This window comes from Phocoena sinus, chromosome 4 (genome assembly GCF_008692025.1).
Source record: "Phocoena sinus isolate mPhoSin1 chromosome 4, mPhoSin1.pri, whole genome shotgun sequence".
In the NCBI taxonomy this organism is placed as follows: domain Eukaryota; kingdom Metazoa; phylum Chordata; class Mammalia; order Artiodactyla; family Phocoenidae; genus Phocoena; species Phocoena sinus.
Window position 1 is genome coordinate 86,436,432 of NC_045766.1, and position 21,699 is coordinate 86,458,130.

The following is a 21,699-nucleotide window of genomic DNA, read 5'->3' on the forward strand; positions in this document are numbered from 1 at the left end:
TAAAAAAAGTTATGAAGGTGCCAACTGGTGTTTGGCCACTTGTTCATTAACATTAGAGAATATATGAAATTGTCCCATATTTCAGCACCTTGACTTTTTTTTTTTTTTTAAACTTGATGGGAGCACATTGAGGTCTACATTGAGCTAAAATTTGACACTGATAATGATTGTTGGAACCATAGGCCATTTTGGTTCTCTGGCCTCACTAAAAGGTAGTTCATGGTTGAATCATAAGTCTATTCTTTTCCTAACCTGCTTTAGCTGAATGTATATGGTGGGCAGCCCAAGGGTGACTTTGCATGGTTTGTTTTGTGGCTTCTAGAACGTAAGTGTAGCCAGTATGTAGACTATTAGGTAAGCATTATTTATTGTGTTACACACCCCTCTCCCCAGAAGACTACCTAAGAAGTCAGTTAGATATTAGGAATAGAATCAAAACTGAGAAATGTGAAAACTCAGTAAGATTTTTGCCGAGTACAGTAGAAAGTCACTTGAGGATGCTGCCAGGAAATTGGTCTATTCTGACTGAATTCAAGTCATTCCCTCATCACCTGGAAAATTGCCAGATAACCCTTAGTGATTATAATTAATGTTGTCTTTCCCTCTCTCATCTTTAAAAGGGAACAAAAATGGGCGGCAAGATGATGCAGTCTCTGACTGCTACTGAAACATCAGACCACTGATGCCCAATTTCTTTGAGTGAGTGCTTTTCTTGTTGGACCAGAGGTTCTTTGCCATTACTTATGAGAGTGGTTCTTCAGGGCCTTAGAGCTCCCCTGGGCATGGTCTGTGGCGACGAAGTGAACTGGTATGTGCCAGGATGCTACACATTTTCTTTATGAGAACTTCCCATCATGCCTTGGTGCTTGGTGCAATTAGCAGTTTCCCTTGAACAGTACTGCCCTGGGCAGCTTTCTCTCATACAATGTCACAGTGAGTAACATTATTCTTTCCTTTTTATAGGAAAAGGAGAGCAGAGTAAAATAACCTGAGGTTAAAAATAAAAAATATCAGTGTTTGGAACGGAACGTCGTAATTCTGTCCGTCATCCCGATGATCATTCATCTCTGCAGAATATAAGAGTGAAGTTAGAGTCTCTCTAAAGAAAACTGTCCTTTCAGTTTGGGGCCTTGGGGAAGATCTTTGATGCATTCTTCTTCCTCATTATGCCTTCTCTTCATTACAAATAGCCTTTCATGAAGCTTACAAGAAGGGACATGAGCACAGGCACCCAGTTAGCAACGGGTGAGCAACCCTGGGCAGGCAGCTGAGGTGGGTTAGGGAGGGGCAGGAGTCAAAGATGCACCATTCCCTCCGCACCACAGTGAATACTTCTAGTTTGCTAGTTATCCCTGGAAATTCCAAAGTCTTTTTTTTTTTTAATAAATCACTTTTTCTACTCCATTTACAGTCAATTACTAGTTTATTATCACCAAGGAATATTTATTGAGAACTCGTAATCATCAGAAGTATAATGTGATTAGAAGTGTTTATACACTTCTATTAGAAGTGTATTTAGAAGTGTATTTATACACACAAAGAGACCCAAACAGGGGACTCTACGGAGGCTGTGGTTTGGCTCACTTGATAAGTTTAAGACCTCTAAGATTATTTAATCTTGTTTCAAAAATAGCACCTAACATGTTTCTGGGAAAGAGTGGGTGACTATTGCAGAAGTGAAGATGACCTGTTAACAAATGTTTGTGGTTCTTCACAGGAAGGATGCAGATGGTAAAGAGTTGAAACTGAGTCACCAGCAAGAACTTTAGAAACCGGCACCAAGGTGCAGAGCAAGACACTGGTGGAGTCAGGATCGGGATGCCTACAACTGGGCTATGTTTTATGATCTATTTGTTGGATTGCAAGTTACCAACACAACTACATTCTATAATAATACATCTTCTCAGGGGCACTTCCATTCTCCAAAGAGAAACAAAAAGAGTTGAATTTTGGTAGAGAACAGTCAGGTTTGGGGAAGTCTAACCATTGGTTCTTGCCTATATTCGGGATTCCTGTCTAGGAAGCAGAGCTCAATTTCGTGGAATACCTATGTTTGAACTTGAGGTTGCATCTCCTTTGAATTGAGATACGAGTTTTCCTTTGGTCAGAGAGAAGTCTGCTTTCTGCAACATCTCTGGTCAGCCTTTGGGTTTTCTCTCTTCTTGCTACCTGCTCACATACTAACCACAAATTTCCAGCTGCTTACCTTGTGAAATCTAATGAGAGCACCATGAAGCAGGTCCCATGGATGACAGCCATCATTATCCAGAAATAAACAAGAGTTCCAGCTAAATGCACCATATGAGGCTTATTTTAAGAAATGAATCCTTGAAAACATCAGCCCAGCAATGATAAAAAAGAATTCTGCCTAGTTAGAGTTCTCTGCAGGAAGGGTTTTTGATATTGCTTTGGCTTTAGGAAAAAAAAACAAAAAACAACGCTGGACTTTATGGGGGTTACCTAAGTGCACAGTGAAACTGCAAATTCAAACTGTTTGAATCCTGTCCTCCAACTACAGAGGTCTTATGTGAAAACAATCTCATTTTCCTTTTGCTTTCTGGGAAGCCCTCCAAGGCATGGCGAATTGCCAGCTTTTGTGACCTTTAGTTTCTTAGCTGCTCCCAAGGGAAACTTGACCTTGGAACTGTAGAAAGGAGGGAAATAATTTTCAAGCTGGTGCAGGGCAGAGGCAGAAGTTTCGTTCTGTTTTCTCATTGCCCAAAGCTTATAGGTTCTCCGGCACCAATATCCTTAGAGTCTCTGAGGTCACAGAAATGAGGACAAAAGTTGTGATGAAGATGTGTATGAACCCCAAGGCAAGGACGCGGACAACAAGACTGCCACATGGGATGGAGACTCAGGTGGCCAACCAGGTGCAGTTCCCAGTAAAGCATTAGGAGTAAAAAAGTGATTAGTCCTGGGCTTCCCTGGTGGTGCAGTGGTTGAGAGTCTGCCTGCCAATGCAGGGGACGCGGGTTCGAGCCCTGGTCCGGGAGGATCCCACATGCCGCGGAGCAACTGAGCCCGTGTGCCGCAACTACTGAGCCTGCGCTCTAGAGCCCACGAGCCACAACTACTGAGCCCGAGTGCCACAGCTACTGAGGTCCACGTGCCTAGAGCCCGTGCTCGGCAACAAGAGAAGCCCGCGCACCACAGCAAAGACCCAACACAGCCTAAAATAAAAATAAATAAATTTATTAAAAAAAAAAAAAAGATGATTAGTCCTCACCCAGATTCACAGCCGATGCAGGGCTTTCTGACTCCTCATAGTATTTTAAGACAAATGGAATTCATAGGGCACAAGAATTCCTCCTGTAACTTTAGTTGGCTTCTATAGGTATTGGGACTGTATCTAGGATGGATTCTCAACCTCCTTAGGTTTCCTACTATTTAGCAACTGCTTGACTCATGAGATATTCATCTGGTTACAGAGTTAACCAAGAGAGGACTTGTGTATATCAAGAGACACCACGGGGGCTCTGTAAGCCCTACTCACATACACTGGTCCCCCAGGCATGGAATAGATTAGGGGACAGTGATTTGTTACCACTGATTTCTCCAAGCAAGAATTTCTTTGAGATCTTATTTTGCTCGTGGGCACGTGGGTTTAAAAGTTTTTGCCTTTGAGGCAGATTTTATTAAGTAACAATTAGTGTCTTCATTTCCAGTACTCAATGAAAATCTAATTAGAGTAACAACATTACCATACTGACCTGATAGAATCCCAGCCCAAAACAGTCACTATCTGAGTGGGTCTCTGTAGCCTGAGAACAGACTGTGTAGTCATTCGGTACTTTTAATTTCTGAAAATAGCTGTGTGTCCCATTCTTATCATTTGTAAGCCTTAGGAATCCAGAGAACTGTTTGTGTATTAGAAAAAAAGAGCAAAGAATTTGGAGTCCCGAACCCTCTGGGACGTGCCAGCTGAGTGATATTGAGAAGGACACTCACCTTGAATGAGTCTCAGGTTCCTTATTTCAAAGGCTATCATCAGAAAATGACACTTCTCTTACAGGGCTCTTATGAAGATTAAATAAAACCATACTGGAAAGTTTTGACATACTTAGCTTTCTCAAAGACAGAAATTTGTAGAAATAAACATCAAAAAAATCCTGGTATAATGCATAAAAAATTTGTTTCTATGTCATGTTAAAATCAAACAAACTAAACAATGTTTGTGAACCAGGAGAGAAAAACAATTTTCTCTTGCAGTTTCAGAAAGGGATAAATGTGCTAACCTGTGGGCAATTGTTTGTGCGTGCGTGCGTGTGTGTGTGTGTGTGTGTGTGTGTGTGTTTTGTGGTTACTTTCCTGGAGGAGAGGAAAACCACTGTGATATTGATTTTTATACCTGTATAGGATCAAGGATACTATGGGGGTGTGTGTGTGTCATAAATATATACTCTGAGGATCCAAGCAAATAATTTAGAAAGGACTCCTTAGTCTTTTACACTTAAAATACAAATAGTATAGATACTGTTTGGTGAGTATTTTTCCTGGAGTGTAGAGAACATGGGCTTTGGAGTCAGATAGGCTCCAACTCAAATTTCACCTCAGCTCACTAGCTCTGTGACTTGAGCAAGTATTGTAAATTTCTTATAGGGATTAAATGAAAAAGAAATTAGGACAAAAAAGCAATAGTTCAATTCCTGGTCCTAAGAAGCGCTGGATAAAATGAAATGTTGTTATTCATCCTTATATTTCAGCTTCAACTTTTCTCTTTATCCTAATGTTAACAAAACATTTTTTTATCCTGTTTATCCTAAGTTAACAAAAATGAAAGCATTTGAGTAGAGTTCATGCGGGGCCAGCTGTATAAAAAAAGGGCACTCAGTGGACTTGGTGATGCAATCCTTGTTTGTAATGCCTTTGCTATCACACTCTTAGGTATGTATGAGGTGGGTCAGTAAAAAAGAAGAAACTCTTTGTTCAAAGTTGTTTAGCCAACCACATTTCATGATGGCATTCCTTTATCTTGATCTTGTAAATGCTCAGGAATTGTGGCTGCTTTGGAATGTCTGCCAGACAGCTAATGGAATTTTTAGGATGAATCTGAAAAATAGTGCAAGCGTCTTTCTATCCAAATCCATTGGATTTAGATGAGTGGATATTAGCTGAGGTGAAGTGAAACAGTAATTAAATTCTTCAGTTTTCAGAGAAAGATTAAGATGGTGTCAGTTTTCCCTGGAAATAGTGCAGATGTTGTATTTTAGTTGGGGCTCATGAATCTCTGGAAGGGAATGCGGTAGAGATCTAGCCTGAGAATTGCCTGGGTTTCCTTAGGAAATATTCGGGACTGGGAAGACCCCAGTGACTGCCACCACTAGAACCGGGAACACTTCTCTTTGCTGCTCACCCACTCCTCCCTTTACCTCCCCTCAAAGAAGGTCCAATCTAGTCAATGCTGGCCTTTTGGTTACAGTGGTACCCAACTGGCCCAGGGCATGACACATCCAAGGGCCAGTGGAGAACCACTGACTTTGTTAGTCAGCCTTGCTTTCCTCAGTGACATTCCCACCCACCACCCAATTTAAGCCCCTGCATGTGCTTAATTCCATGGCCACTTGGGAAAACCAATGGGTTGGGAATGAGACAGAAATGAGTAGAATCCTGGCTCAGCCTCTGACTGAGCGAACCTGGGCAAATTAGTTGCCTTCTGAGTTCTAACTTCCTGACACGTAAAAGGAATAATACTGTCTATCTAGTCTAGTCAATCTCAAGAATAATCTCCCTCCACCTAACATCCAATATGCGTGAAGAGGGAAGAAAAGCTGGGTATATGTTCAAGGGGCCACCAGAGTTTTGGCCAGATGCTGCACAGAAAGGATAGGTAAGACCTAGTGTGGGACAGACAGCCTACAGGACTGTGGGTAAATCTGGCCAATACATTTGAATGCCTGACACCCTTCCCCCTCTTCAAAACCACCTCCATCGTTATCTCCAAGAATTCTCTGGAAACCGGCCAGATACACACTTACCATTTTACTGAGCTTAATATTGTCACAGAAATCTATCAGTTTCTCAGAATTCTTCACCACATTCCTGGGAATTAGCCCCAGATTCATGGAAAATCACACATGGGGTTTGTGTCTGGGCTGCACTCTCAGTGGCCTCAACTCCTGCCTCTAGTTAACTGCCGGAGCCACTTAAAACCTCCAGCCACAAACCTCACCAGAGGGGAGTCACTTCAGTTCCATAATGATTGACAAAAATAGTGTCAAACATTGGGACTTCCCTGGTGGCACAGTGGTTAAGAATCTGCCTGCCAATGCAGGGGACATGGGTTCGAGCCCTGGTCCGGGAAGATCGCACATGCCGCGGAGCAACTAAGCCCGTGTGCCACTACCGAGCCTGTGCTCTACAGACCACAAGCCACAACTACTGAGCCCACGTGCCACAACTACTGAAGCCCACGCGCCTAGAGCCTGTGCTCTGCAACAAGAGAAACCACCGCAATGAGAAGCCCATGCACCGCAACGAAGAGTAGCCCTCTCTCTTTGCAACTAGAGAAAGCCCGCGCACAGAAATGAAGACCCAACACAGCCCAAAACAATAGTGTCAAACATTACCAGGTTAAATACATGGCCCAGCCCCTTCCCTAAAGGGAGTTCAGAAAAATAGGGCCTCCCTACCACTAGGCTTCTAATAATTATAAAAAACAGGAACTACTGCACAGACCTGACAGACATATGCTGTGACGATATGACAATGTTTCTAGAGGAGTTACATTCAGGCCTAAATAAGAGTGGATCGTGTTCACTAAGAATAACATATTTCTGGAATGTGTAGACTTGGAGGGGAAAATTCCATGTTTTTGAGGATTATGTAACAACCTTAATCCCCCCCTAGAATAATAACTTATTCTAGAGCTAGTCTATTTCTTCCCTATAGACTTCCAGCAGCAGGAGAAGTTTCTCCAAAGTCATGAGCTCTTATGCCCGAGGTGGTGTCAGATATCCGGCTTGTGTGCTTGCTCACGTTTATTATCGAGCTGGGAAGGACCCTGTGGCATTTACTGCTCTGGGCAGGGTAAAAATGTACTCTGGTCTGGAGGCTATAGCTTCAGAGAAATGTATCTTCTAAGTTGCCTTGTGTCCATTCTTTAGAGAGAATCAGGCAAGGGCTTTAGCGGTCCTCCACCAAAGGTAGGAAAGAGCCTGGCATCAGTAAATGATTGACCTGCTGCCTGGGGTGATAAGCTTAGGTAGATAGGCTTGGTTCTGCTCCAGCAATTTCAAGACTTTTAACTCCCTAGGTTCCAAAGCAGAAAAATGCACAGCCTCTGCATGGACTGTGCGTTCCTCAGAATAATTGCAAACTGTCCTCTTTGGTGTATTTTGAAAGTGAAAAGAATTCATGCAAACGAAATTCTGGAACGAAGCCATGTTTTCAGAGCCGTGACCGATGGAAGAATTTCAACAAATCACAGATAGGATTTTTTATAATGAAAGTTTTTTCTAAACTTTTGAAATATGTAGAAGAACAGCAGCAATTTTCAAAGGAGAGAGAAGCTGGAAGAAAAATACAACCCACTTTCAGAACACGTCGGAGGATAAACGATTTGATTTGCCCGACATACGCCCACATCGACCACACCTCCTTCAGCAGAACATCACCCGAGACGTGCTGGCTGCAAGGTTGGGTCAAGCGCTTGCTTTGTGATCTCCAGAGAAGGGCCTGTGACCAGACAGATCACCTACCTTGATTCTGCTTCTCGATCTGGATTCTTCCCTCAGCTTCCTTCCTGGTTCAGCAGGGGCGGCCTGAGACTGTTCCAATCCTTGCTGAAGATTTTGGGATGTTTGGAAGAAGCATCGACACAGGCTTCTACCTCTCCCCCAAGCACGAAATTGAGATGTTCCCCTCTGTTTCCTTTCCCGGTCTCTCTGGCTCCTGGACACAGTGGTCACGTGCAGCAATTTGCTTGCAGCCAGGTATGTTGACAGATGTGAAGGCGGGAGCTCGTGCTGGTCTCAGCTGCCTGGTCTGGCCAATCATTACACACCAGGTCAGGCTCTCAATCCTGCTCAAACCCAACCAGAGATCTAGGTGGCACAATCAGACAGCAGTACCACAGGGGGCAAAAAGCAGGGTCTGTTAGCTATTGACAACCCAGAAAATCAATTACCTCATTCCCAATGGGTTGGGAATGAGGCAGAAATGAGTAGAGTCCTGGCTCAGCCTCTGACTGAGCTAACTTGGGCAAATTAGTTGCCTTCTGAGTTCTAACTTCCTGACACGTAAAAGGAATAATACTGTCTATCTAGTCTAGTCACTCTCAAGAATAATCTCCCTCCACCTAACATCCAATATGCGTGAAGAGGGAAGAAAAGCTGGGTATATGTTCAAGGGACCACCAGAGTTTTGGCCAGATGCTGCACAGAAAGGATAGGTAAGACCTAGTGTGGGACAGATCTGGATCTGTGAAGTAGACAACACAATTATATCTGGGAGAAAAATCCCCTTTACTTCATTCCCTTTTATTTTAGCAATCTCAGAAGAGAATTTGGAGGTCACTTTACCAAATCTTATAGAACTTAATAATGGAATGTCTTCTATGGAATTCCTGTCTGGTGGGAATCACCCGGAAGTTCCTTGAACAAATATGGCTGCCACTTACTGAGGGCGCACTCTGTGTTAAGCATTATATATATATATTGCCTCAAATCCTAATAATCATAACCTTGAGATTTTATTCTTTTTTGTGGATGAGGGGACAGAGACTCAAAGGGTAATTGTTGAGCAACGAATAGGTGCTGGAGCCAGGATTTGAAGCCAGGCCTGCTTTAAACTCAGTATCAGTGTGAATGCACCTTTCAGGATCCACTCTATGGCAGGCTGAATAAGAGCCCCCAGAGATGTCCATGTCTTCATCCCCAGAGCCTGTGAATAAGCCACCTTATATGGTAAATAAGACTTTGCATATGTGATCAATTAAGGATTTTAAGATGGAAAATTATCCTGGATCATCCAGGCGGGACTAATGGATCACAAGTGTCCTCATAAGAGGTTAGAATCAAAGAAGATGAGATGACAGAACCAGAGTCAGAGGGAGATTGAAGATGCTACACTGCTGGCTTTGAAGATGCAGGGAGTTGGCTTCTAGAAATTGAAGGTAAGGAGATGGATTCTCCTCTAGGGGCTCTAGAAGGAACACAGCCCTGCTGGCCCATTTTAGACGTCTGGCTCCAGACTGGAAAGATAAGAAATTTGTGCTGTTGCAAACCATTGTTTGTGGTTACTTTGTCGTAACAGCAATAGGAAACTAATATACACTCTCTCAGAAATAGTCGTTATGATGGTGAGCTCACTAGCTCACTCAGCGTCCCATTCCACATACAGATGTTTTTTATGAAGCCGTGATCTACCTTCCTGAAATGGCAGCTCATGAGTTCTAGTTCTTTCCTGCACATCAGGCACTCAGGGAGGCAGCTGGAAATGATGGGAAGGGACTCAGAGACCAAATTCTAGTGTCAGCTCTGCCTTAGGCCAGGCAGTCCTCTCTGGTTTTGTTTCCCCTCCTGTAACATGAGCAATGGCACAAATGTTCTTTGGTCCCTTCCACATCTAAAGTCATAAGATTCTAAAATCTCAGTCATAAATATCCCTGTCACCTTTCTCTCAATCTTTTCTAAACCCAACCTTCCTGCTTTCTCATGAGACGTGACTTCCGGCTTCTTCACTCTCCTGGTTGCCCTTCTCTGGGGAGGCTCCGATGTACCCATCTGCCTCTGAACTTGTGCTCAGATCTGTGCCTCGTGCCCAGTCATCTCTCCGTGTCTGCCAGTGGGCCTGGCTGCTCTGGCTTTCCCACCCTCCTCTCTTGCTAGAGCTCATCTAACTGTCTCTTAGGATCCTTTGGACTTGGCTTAGTCTGTTCCTTTTTATCTTGTTCTATGAAATCTTACATCTTGAAAGAGAGCACTTTTAGTGAACAAATGCGTGAGTCTTAATTTAGTTAGTTTTGTTGTCATAGGAAGGACCAAATCTTCCTAGTGCTAGCCTAAATTAGCCATCTTTGCTTGCGTAACATTTAAATGATAATTCGTTCTCATGGGCATTTGAAAGGCAATGGTATATAATTTTTTAGCATCACAGATTCCTTGATGAAAGCTATGGATCCTCTACCAGGAAAAAGTGCATATACATCGAAAATTTTGTGTTGTTTCAGCGCATGGGCATTCTGGCTCTACTAAAGCATTCCACCACTCCCGCCGCAGCTTCCCCACCATGTCTGTGAAGTTAGTTCTACACTCACAAGGTTGCTGGTGGGGGATGCTTTTGTAAAAGGCAATCTCATGTCCTATATTTCACAGAGATCTGGAAATGAAACTCTCTGCACCCTGACTGAGAACATACCCACTGGGGATCGAGGCAGGAAAGTCTTTAGACAGCAGTCCCCTTAGATTAAATCCATCTGCTTGCCTAAGGCTTCTTTGGCATGATGTTACTAGACAGAGGCTGACACTTCTGTGTCCCCCTTCCCCACCCGTGCTGTCCCCAAACACTGCCCAGCTGTGCAAACACCCTGGGCTGACCAGCACTTTGTTTTATTGGCACTTGTCCAGGCCATCCCGGGTGAGGTTTGAGGCACATGGGCTTTGGCCACTGTCCCTCCCTCTCTCTGAGAACGAAAGGCTTCATGTCTTAAAGATAATAACACTCCTTTAGTCATACTGATCAGATTAGCAGAGGGGTAAACAAAGAACGTGCTGCTGATCAAGAAGAATTCCTTTGGGGAAAAAAAAAAAACACAAGAAAAATCCAGGACATCCAAGCATCCCAGCTTCAGGGAGTCACAGAAAAGGAGTCACTTTCGAAGCTGGAGGAATGGGGTTTGCTCTCTGCATTGTGTGCTAACCAGGTACAGCCATCTGTGGGACTGAGTGACTCCAGGACCTCTTTCCCCCAAGTTTAAACTGCTGCCCAGACAACGTGGAGAGGAGATGGTCTAAGTGCAGACCTTCTGCAGGAAACACAAAGAAAGTTCCCTTATGAGAAAAAGAGGTGATTCCCTATCTCAAATAGTAGTTTATTTATGTATTTAGTAAAGATGTTCAAAAAGAGCCCAACCAAACCCAATTCTCGGCAAAAGTGTGGTAGAATCAATTGCAATCATTTTCGGCCCGGAAAGCATCGTAAACATAGGTCATTCCCATAGCTTCTTCACAGCGGACTCTAAAAAAACTTAAATTTATTATTATTTTTAACTTTTTTTAGGTTTGGAAAGGGCTTTATGCTATATAATTCTCTCACAAATTCACAGTATATATTAACAGAGGCTCTGAGGAGTCTGCTATAAAGGAATCAGGTTAGCTCTGCTTAATTCATCTTCTCTCAAAGCCAATGTCAACATTACAGCCAGTATTATCTTTCTAAAATGTAAATGTGCTGAAAATGTTCATTGGCTCACCACTGTCCTCAGGATCAAGTCCAAATCTCCTAGAATGGGTTATAAGACCTCTTGAGATCAGGCCCTGCCTACCTCTCCAGTCTGCTAGCTAATTCTTTATTCCCTGTATGTCTGTGCTCCAGCCATACTGAACTATCTGCGTATCTACATGTTTGCTCTTTTTTGTGTCTGTGCCTTATCACAGAGATGCCCACCTTTGCACCCACACCTCCACCCCACGAGGTTAACTGCTACTTATTAGTCAAGGTTACTTACACTGGAAAACTTTTTTTAAGCCAGTATGTCATCTCTTCTACCTTTTCGTATCACTTATCACACTGTATTGTAATTGCATGCTTACTTATTTTTCCTATCCCTGCTCTTCTGTAAGCTCCTTAAGGGTATTTCTAGTATTTTTTTTTAAACTTAAATTTATTTTGGAAGGAAATTTTATATCACTCTTGAAAAACCCTGGATCACTTTGCTACAGAGAGAAGGTAACCAAAAGATAAATACAATACAAAATGATATTTAATGTTTGCTAGATACTATTATCTTCTTTGTTTTTGCTGAACAAACAAGGGTCAAAGAGATTTTTGTCACTAAGCTGAGACTTTCGCCTCAGCTAATCAGAATGGTTAAGTGATTGACGGTATTAATGCTATTAGGATGTGGCCGCTTTCCACCTTACATCATTTTGCAGACCACTAGTGGTATGAATCCCACTCTCTGAGCAATGTATCAATATATTTGGTCCAGGGATTGTGCAACTTTCTCTTTCACTGTCTGAATGTATCTGCTTTCTCTCTCATTAATTGGTTTCTGTTAAATCATTTACCAGTAGACACAATGGTTAGCAGTCAACCGTGTAGAAGAGGCTGTGCTGGGTGCTCTTTGGAGGGGGCGGGTGCAAAGTCCCCACCCTAGTATTAAGACTAATAGTTACTCGAGTATTTACTATGTGCCAGGCTCTGTGCTAGATGCTTTCCATATATTTTCTTGTTTGGACTTCTCAATAACCCTTCATAGTAGGTATTATTAGTCCTATATCCTATATACTTAGAGATATTAGTTTGCCTAAGATCACATGGCCAGGGCATGCTCTAGTTGGGACAGAAATCCAGGTCTATGCATCTCTGAAATGCCTGTTCTTAGTTTCTGTGCTAAATAGAATGTTTATAACCCAGCTATAATATGACAAATTGTGATTAGATATTAAAGGGTTCATATATAACGCAACAGTTCCATTGTCATGGGGCAATGTTTCAGCCCAAGTGTATGTTCAGAAATTGAGTCAGACTGGTAGAATCATTGCACTTTCACCACGCAGGTTACACCTGCTTCGCTTATGTTTGGACACAGCCCTATCTACATTAGGTTGTTTTTTATTAAAACCAAATGGAAATGACTGGAAATGGTACTTATCAAAGCCAACCAAAGTACAGTATGGTAGACTTACTACACAATAACTAAAAACACAGGCAGAAAATTCTGACTATGACTATGTTCTTCACTTGCTATGATAACTTGGATAGAAATATAATTATCCCTAATTACCTGTTCTAACATTCAACTATATGAAATGAATAATTACTTAGAATTAATTTGATTTCTGCTAAGTTCATAAACAGGGCTTTCACCTCAACTCATTATTTTTGTAGGGGATAGGGCAAAAAGAGAAATTCACCAAAACTAAGTGGCCTCAGATACTCTATTAAAAAGAATTAGGGAGGGGGACCTTGAAGATGGCGGAAGAGTAAGACGCGGAGATCGCCTTCCTCCCCACGGATACACCAGAAATACATCCACACGTGGAACAACTCCTACAGAACTCCTACTGAAGGCTGGCAGAAGACCTCAGACCCCCCAAAAGGCAAGAAACTCCCCACGTAACTGGGTAGGGCAAAAGAAAAAACAGAGACAAAAGAATAAGGACGGCACCTGCACCAGTGCGAGGGAGCTGTGAAGGAGGAAAAGTTTCCACACACTAGGAAGCCCCTCCGCGGGCGGAGACTGCGGGAGGCAGAGGGGGGAGTTTCGGGACCGCGGAGTAGTGCACAGCGACGGGTGCGGAGGGCAAAGCGGGGAGATTCCTGCACAGACGATCGGTGCTGACCGGCACTCACCAGCCCGAGTGGCTTGTCTGCTCACCCGCCGGGGCGGGCGGGGCTGCGAGCTGAGGCTCGGGTTTTGGTTGTGGACGGAGCTCAGGGAGAGGACTGGGGTTGGCGGCCTGAAGGGGTTAGTGCACCACGACTAGCCGGGAGGGAGTTCGGGGAAAAGCCTGCACCGGCCGAAGAGGCAAGAGACTTTTTCTTCCCTCTTTGTTTCCTGGTGCGCGAGGAGAGGGGTTTAAGAGCGCTGCTTAAAGGAACTCCAGAGACGGGCGCGAGCCGCGGCTAAAAGCGCGAACCCCAGAGACGGGCGCGAGCCGCGGCTAAAACCGCAGACCCCAGAGCCGGGCGGGAGACGCTAAGGCTGCTGCTGCCGCCACCAAGAGGCCTGTGTGCGAGCACAGGTCACTCTCCACACCCCTCTTCCGCGGAGCCTGTGCAGCCCGCCACTGCCAGGTTCCCGGGATCCAGGGACAACTTCCCCGGGACAACGCACGGCGGGCCTCAGGCTGGTGCAACGTCACGCCGGCCTCTGCCGCAACGTCACGCTGCCTCTGCCGCCGCAGGCCCGCCCCGCACGCAGTGCCCCTCCTTCCCCCATCCCCCAACCCCCGGCCAGAGTGAGCCGGAGGCCCCGAATCAGCGGCTCCTTTAACCCCGTCCTGTCTGAGTGAAAAAACAGACGCCCTCCAGCGATCTGCGCGCAGGGGCAGGGCCGGGTACAAAGCTGAGCTCCTGTGAGCTGTGAGAACAAAGAAGAGAAAGGGAAATCTCTCCCAGCAGCCACAGAAGCAGCGGATTAAAGCTCCACAATCAACTTGATGTACCCTGCATCTGTGGAATACCTGAATAGACAAGGAATGATCCCAAATTGAAGAGGTGGACTTTAGGAGCGAGATCTATGATTTTTTTCCCTTTTCCTCTTTTTGTGAATGTGTACGTGTATGCTTCTGTGTGAGATCCTGTCTGTATACTCTTGCTTCCACCATTTGTCCTAGGGCTCTATCCGTCCATGACTTTTTTTAAAAAATTCTTTTTCTTAATAATTAAGTTTAATTGTAATAACTTTATTATACTTTACCTTCGTTCTTTCTTTCCTTCCTTCCTTCCCTCCTTTAGACAACGAATCACCCCAAATTGAGGAGGTGGTCTCAGGGAGCAGGATTTATGATTTTTCCCCCTTTACCTCTTTTTGTGAAGGTGTATGTGTATGCTTCTGTGTAAGATTTTCTCTGTATAGCTTTGCTTCCAACATTTGTCCTAAAGTTCTATCCGTCCCTTTTTTTTTTTTTTCTAAATATTTTTTAATTCAATAACTATATTATACTTTATTTTATTTTTACTGTATCATCTTTCTTTCTGTCTTTTTTCCTTCTTTCCCTCTTTCCTTCCTTCCTCCCTCCCTCCCTCCTTTCTTTCCTTCTTTGCTTCTTTCTTCCTTCCTTCCTTGCCTCCTTTCCTTCTTTCTTTACTCATACTTCTACTAATTCTCCCTACTTTTTCTCCCTTTTATTCTGAGCTGTGTGGATGAAAGGCTCTTGGTGCTCCAGCCAGGAGTCAGGGCTCTGCCTCTGAGGTAGGAGAGCCAACTTCAGGACACTGGTCAACAAGAGACCTCCCAGCTCCACATAATATTAAACGGTGGAAATATCCCAGAGACCTCCATCTTAACACCAGCACCCAGCTTCACTCAACGACCAGCAAGCCACAGTGCTGGACAACCTATGCCAAACAACTAGCAAAACAGGAACACAACCCCACCCATTAGCAGAGAGGCTGCCTAAAATCATAATAAGGCCACAGACACCCCAAAACACACCACCAGACGTGAACCTGCCCACTAGAGAGACAAGATCCAGCCTCATCCAGCACAACACAGGCACTAGTCCCCTCCACCAGGAAGCCTACACAACCCACTGAAACAACCTTAGCCACTGGAGACAGACATCAAAAACAACGGGAACTACGAAAGTGCAGCCTCCAAAAAGGAGACCCCAAACACAGTAAGATAAGCAAAATGAGAAGACAGAAAAACACACAGCAGATGAAGGAGCAAGATAAAAACCCACCAGACCTAACAAATGAAGAGGAAATAGGCAATCTACCTGAAAAAGAATTCAGAATAATGATAGTAAGGATGATCCGAAATCTTGGAAGTAGAATGGACAAAATGCAAGAAACAGTTAACAAGGACCTACAAGAACTAAAGACGAAACAAGCAACGATGAACAATGCAATAAATGAAATTAAAATCACTCTAGATAGGATCAATAGCAGAATAACTGAGGCAGAAGAACGGATAAGTGACCTGGAAGATAAAGTAGTGGAAATAACTACTGCAGAGCAGAATAAAGAAAAAAGAATGAAAAGAACTGAGGACAGTCTCAGAGACCTCTGGGACAACATGAAACGCACCAACATTCGAATTATAGGGGTTCCAGAAGAAGAAGAAAGAAAGAAAGGGACTGAGAAAATATTTGAAGAGATTATAGTTGAAAACTTCCCTAATATGGGAAAGGAAATAGTTAATCAAGTCCAGGAAGCACAGAGGGTCCCATACAGGATAAATACAAGGAGAAACACGCCAAGACACATATTAATCAAACTGTCAAAAATTAAATACAAAGAAAGCATATTAAAAGCAGCAAGGGAAAAACAACAAATAACACACAAGGGAATCCCCATAAGGTTAACAGCTGATCTCTCAGCAGAAACCCTACAAGCCAGAAGGGAGTGGCAGGACATACTGAAAGTGATGAAGGAGAATAGCCTGCAACCAAGACTACTCTACCCAGCAAGGATCTCATTCACATTTGATGGAGAAATTAAAACCTTTACAGACAAGCAAAAGCTGAGAGAGTTCAGCACCACCAAACCAGCTTTACAACAAATGCTAAAGGAACTTCTCTAGACACGAAACACAAGAGAAGGAAATGACCTATAGTAGCGAACCCAAAACAATATATAAAATGGAAATAGGAACATACATATCAATAATTACCTTAAATGTAAATGGACTAAATGCTCCCACCAAAAGACACAGATTGGCTGAATGGATACAAAAACAAGACCCTTATATATGCTGTCTACAAGAGACCCACTTCAGAACTAGAGACACATACAGACTGAAAGTAAGGGGATGGAAAAAGATATTCCATGCAAATGGAAACCAAAAGAAAGCTGGAGTAGCAATTCTCATATCAGACAAAATAGACTTTAAAATAAGGACTATTAAAAGGGACAAAGAAGGACACTACATAATGATCAAGGGATCGATCCAAGAAGAAGATATAACAATTGTAAATATTTATGCATCCAACATAGGAGCACCTCAATACATAAGGCAAATACTAACAACCATAAAAGGGGAGATCAACAGTAACACATTCATAGTAGGGGACTTTAACACCCCACTTTCACCCATGGACAGATCATCCAAAATGAAAATAAATAAGGAAACACAAGCTTTAAATGATACATTAAACAAGATGGACTTAATTGATATTTATAGGACACTCCATCCAAAAACAACAGAATACACATTTTTCTCAAGTGCTCATGGAACATTCTCCAGGATAGATCATATCTTGGGTCACAAATCAAGCCTTGGTAAATTTAAGAAAACTGAAATTGTATCAAGTATCTTTTCCGACCACAACGCCATGAGACTAGATATCAATTACAGGAAAAGATCTGTAAAAAATACAAACACATGGAGGCTAAACAATACACTACTTAATAATGAAGTGATCACTGAAGAAATCAAAGAGGAAATCAAAAAATACCTAGAAACAAATGACAATGGAGACACAACGACCCAAAACCTATGGGATGCAGCAAAAGCAGTTCTAAGGGGGAAGTTTATAGCAATACAAGCCCACCTTAAGAAGCAGGAAACATCTCGAATAAACAACCTAACCTTGCACCGCAAGCAATTAGAGAAAGAAGAACAAAAAAACCCCAAAGCTAGCAGAAGGAAAGAAATCATAAAAATCAGATCAGAAATAAATGAAAAAGAAATGAAGGAAACAATAGCAAAGATCAATAAAACTAAAAGCTGGTTCTTTGAGAAGATAAACAAAATAGATAAACCACTAGCCAGACTCATCAAGAAAAAAAGGGAGAAGACTCAAATCAATAGAATTAGAAATGAAAAAGGAGAAGTAACAACTGACACTGCAGAAATAAAAAAAATCATGAGAGATTACTACAAGCAACTCTATGCCAATAAAATGGACAATCTGGAAGAAATGGACAAATTCTTAGAAATGCACAACCTGCCAAGACTGAATCAGGAAGAAATAGAAAATATGAACAGACCAATCACAAGCACTGAAATTGAAACTGTGATTAAAAACCTTCCAACAAACAAAAGCCCAGGACCAGATGGCTTCACAGGTGAATTCTATCAAACGTTTAGAGAAGAGCTAACACCTATCCTTCTCAAACTCTTCCAAAATATAGCAGAGGGAGGAACACTCCCAAATTCCTTCTACGAAGCCACCATCACCTTGATACCAAAACCAGACAAGGATGTCACAAAGAAAGAAAACTACAGGCCAATATCACTGATGAACATAGATGCAAAAATCCTCAACAAAATACTAGCAAACAGAATCCAACAGCACATTAAAAGGATCATACACCATGATCAAGTGGGGTTTATTCCAGGAATGCAAGGATTCTTCAATATACGCAAATCTATCAATGTGATAAACCATATTAACAAATTGAAGGAGAAAAACCATATGATCATCTCAATAGATGCAGAGAAAGCTTTCGACAAAATTCAACACCCATTTATGATAAAAACCCTCCAGAAAGTAGGCATAGAGGGAACTTTCCTAAACATAATAAAAGCCATATATGACAAGCCCACAGCAAACATCATCCTCAATGGTGAAAAACTGAAAGCATTTCCACTAAGATCAGGAACTAAGACAAGGTTGCCCACTCTCACCACTCTTATTCAACATAGTTTTGGAAGTTTTAGCCACAGCAATCAGAGAAGAAAAGGAAATAAAAGGAATCCAAATCGGAAAAGAAGAAGTAAAGCTGTCACTGTTTGCAGATGACATGATACTATACATAGAGAATCCTAAAGATGCTACCAGAAAACTACTAGAGCTAATCAATGAATTTGGTAAAGTAGCAGGATACAAAATTAATGCACAGAAATCTCTGGCATTCCTATATACTAATGATGAAAAATCTGAAAGTGAAATCAAGAAAACACTCCCATTTACCATTGCAACAAAAAGAATAAAATATCTAGGAATAAACCTACCTAAGGATACAAAAGACCTGTATGCAGAAAATTATAAGACACTGATGAAAGAAATTAAAGATGATACAAATAGATGGAGAGATATACCATGTTCTTGGATGGGAAGAATCAACATTGTGAAAATGACTCTACTACCCAAAGCAATCTACAGATTCAATGCAATCCCTATCAAACTACCACTGGCATTTTTCACAGAACTAGAACAAAAAATTTCACAATTTGTATGGAAACACAAAAGACCCCGAATAGCCAAAGCAATCTTGAGAACGAAAAAAGGAGCTGGAGGAATAAGGCTCCCTGACTTCAGACTAGATTACAAAGCAACAGTAATCAAGACAGTATGGTACTGGCACAAAAACAGAAAGATAGATCAGTGGAACAGGATAGAAAGCCCAGAGATAAACCCACGCACATATGGACACCTTATCTTTGATAAAGGAGGCAGGAATGTACAGTGGAGAAAGGACAGCCTCTTCAATAAATGGTGCTGGGAAAACTGGACAGGTACATGTAAAAGTATGAGATTAGATCACTCCCTAACACCATACACAAAAATAAGCTCAAAATGGATTAAAGACCTAAATGTAAGGCCAGAAACTATCAAACTCTTAGAAGAAAACATAGGAAGAACACTCTATGACATAAATCACAGCAAGATCCTTTCTGACCCACCTCCTAGAGTAATGGAAATAAAACCAAAAATAAACAAATGGGACCTAATGAAACTTCAAAGCTTTTGCACAGCAAAGGAAACCATAACCAAGACCAAAAGACAACCCTCAGAATGGGAGAAAACATTTGCAAATGAAGCAACTGACAAAGGATTAATCTCCAAAATTTACAAGCAGCTCATGCAGCTCAATAACAAAAAAACAAACAACCCCATCCAAAAATGGGCAGAAGACCTAAATAGACATTTCTCCAAAGAAGATATACAGAATGCCAACAAACACATGAAAGAATGCTCAACATCATTAATCATTAGAGAAATGCAAATCAAAACTACAATGAGATATCATCTCACACCAGTCAGAATGGCCATCATCAAAAAATCTAGAAACAATAAATGCTGGAGAGGGTGTGGAGAAAAGGGGACACTCTTGCACTGCTGGTGGGAATGTGAATTGGTTCAGCCACTGTGGAGAACAGTATGGAGGTTCCTTAAAAAACTACAAATAGAATTACCATATGACCCAGCAATCCCACTACTTGGCATATACCCTGAGAAAACCAAAATTCAAAAAGAGTCATGTACCAAAATGTTCATTGCAGCTCTATTTACAATAGCCAGGACATGGAAACAACCTAAGCGCCCATCATCGGATGAATGGATAAAGAAGATGTGGCACATATACACAATGGAATATTACTCAGCCTTAAAAAGAAATGAAATTGAGCTATTTGTAATGAGATGGATAGACCTAGAGTCTGTCATACAGAGTGAAGTAAGTCAGAAAGAGAAAGACAAATACCGTATGCTAACACATATATATGGAATTTAAGGGAAAAAAATGTCATGAAGAACCTAGGGGTAAGATAGGAATAAAGACGCAGACCTACTGGAGAACGGACTTGAGGGTATGGGGAGGGGGAGGGGTGAGTTTTGACAGGGCGAGAGAGAGTCATGGACATATACACACTAACAAACGTAGTAAGGTAGATAGCTGGGGGGAAGCAGCCGCAAGGCACAGGGATATTAGCTCGGTGCTTTGTGACAGCCTGGAAGGGTGGGATGGGGAGAGTGGGAGGGAGGGAGACGCAAGAGGGAAGACATATGGGAACATATGTATATGTATAGCTGATTCACTTTGTTATAAAGCAGAAACTAACACACCATTGTAAAGCAATTATACCCCAATAAAGATGTTTAAAAAAAAAAAAAAAAAAAGAATTAGGAATGAGGAGAATATTGAAATCTTCATTGCCAACAGAAACTGTAAGCCCACTTTTATTTGTTCCTTGTATGCTCAACACATAATCTCCACGTTGTTCTATTTCTGGGCATTTGGTGACCACTCAGAGTAACATGGGCCAGAGGTGTTGGTCAAATGAGAACATGAATGTAAGTAGGATCGAGCCTAAGCCTAGTACAAATAGCTGAAGTGCTGAGGGTGAAGCTTGGAAAAGCATGGGTGACAAGACTGTGAACATCTCATGCACAGCTCATTTTGGGAATCACAGGCCTGTGCAACTAATTCCAGTATGTGTGAGACAAAGCTAAGAGGGTCTTCATCCAATATACTATAATCAGGCTTTTTTTTTTTTTTTTTTTTTTTGCAGTACGCGGGCCTCTCACTATTGTGGCCTCTCCAGTTGCAGAGCACAGGCTCCAGACGCGCAGGCTCAGTGGCCCAGCCGTGGCTTATGGGCCTAGCCACTCCGCCGCATGTGGGATCTTCCCGGACCGGGGCACGAACCCGTGTCCCCTGCATCGGCAGGCAGACTCTCAACCACTGCGCCACCAGGGAAGCCCAATCAGGTATTTTATTGACGTTGAGTCTGTAACTTTTTAAAACAAAATTAGAAATGGGCCAATAATAAAATTTGCATACCAACAAAGGAAAAGTGCCTGCCAAAGTTTTATATTTATTATTAGGTTTGTCATCATATCTACTAAACTTTTTTCACAGTTAAAATGAGGTAATCTGGCTTTACAATGTTTTAGGTTGAATTAAGCAGTTTAATCCAGGTTACCAGAAAGATGGAGAGAGATATATTTGAACAATTATTTCCTAGGGGGGAAAAAAGCCATGTGAAATGCATATGAAGAAGATAATTATGCCACAAAATACATTTCAGAGTATCGAGCGGCATATATGTAACATTTTCATTCTAACCTTAAAAATTGGTATAATGTATTATTTTTGTACTTAGCAAACAGCATGCATTGTCATATAAAACAAGCA

General features: G+C 42.2%; 2 long non-coding RNA genes across 2 annotated transcripts in view; one reads left to right on the plus strand and one right to left on the minus strand.

Moving 5' to 3' along the window:
• Positions 1-7,837, minus strand: part of LOC116753572 — a 48,576-nt gene extending 40,739 nt beyond the window's left edge. The window contains exon 1 of the long non-coding RNA XR_004349766.1: positions 7,701-7,837. This is a non-coding gene — a long non-coding RNA (uncharacterized LOC116753572). The remainder of the gene's footprint in view (positions 1-7,700) is intronic.
• LOC116753573 overlaps positions 116-21,699 on the plus strand; it is a 34,356-nt gene continuing 12,772 nt past the window's right edge. Inside the window, exons 1-2 of the long non-coding RNA XR_004349767.1 lie at positions 116-7,934; positions 21,074-21,272. This is a non-coding gene — a long non-coding RNA (uncharacterized LOC116753573). The remainder of the gene's footprint in view (positions 7,935-21,073; positions 21,273-21,699) is intronic.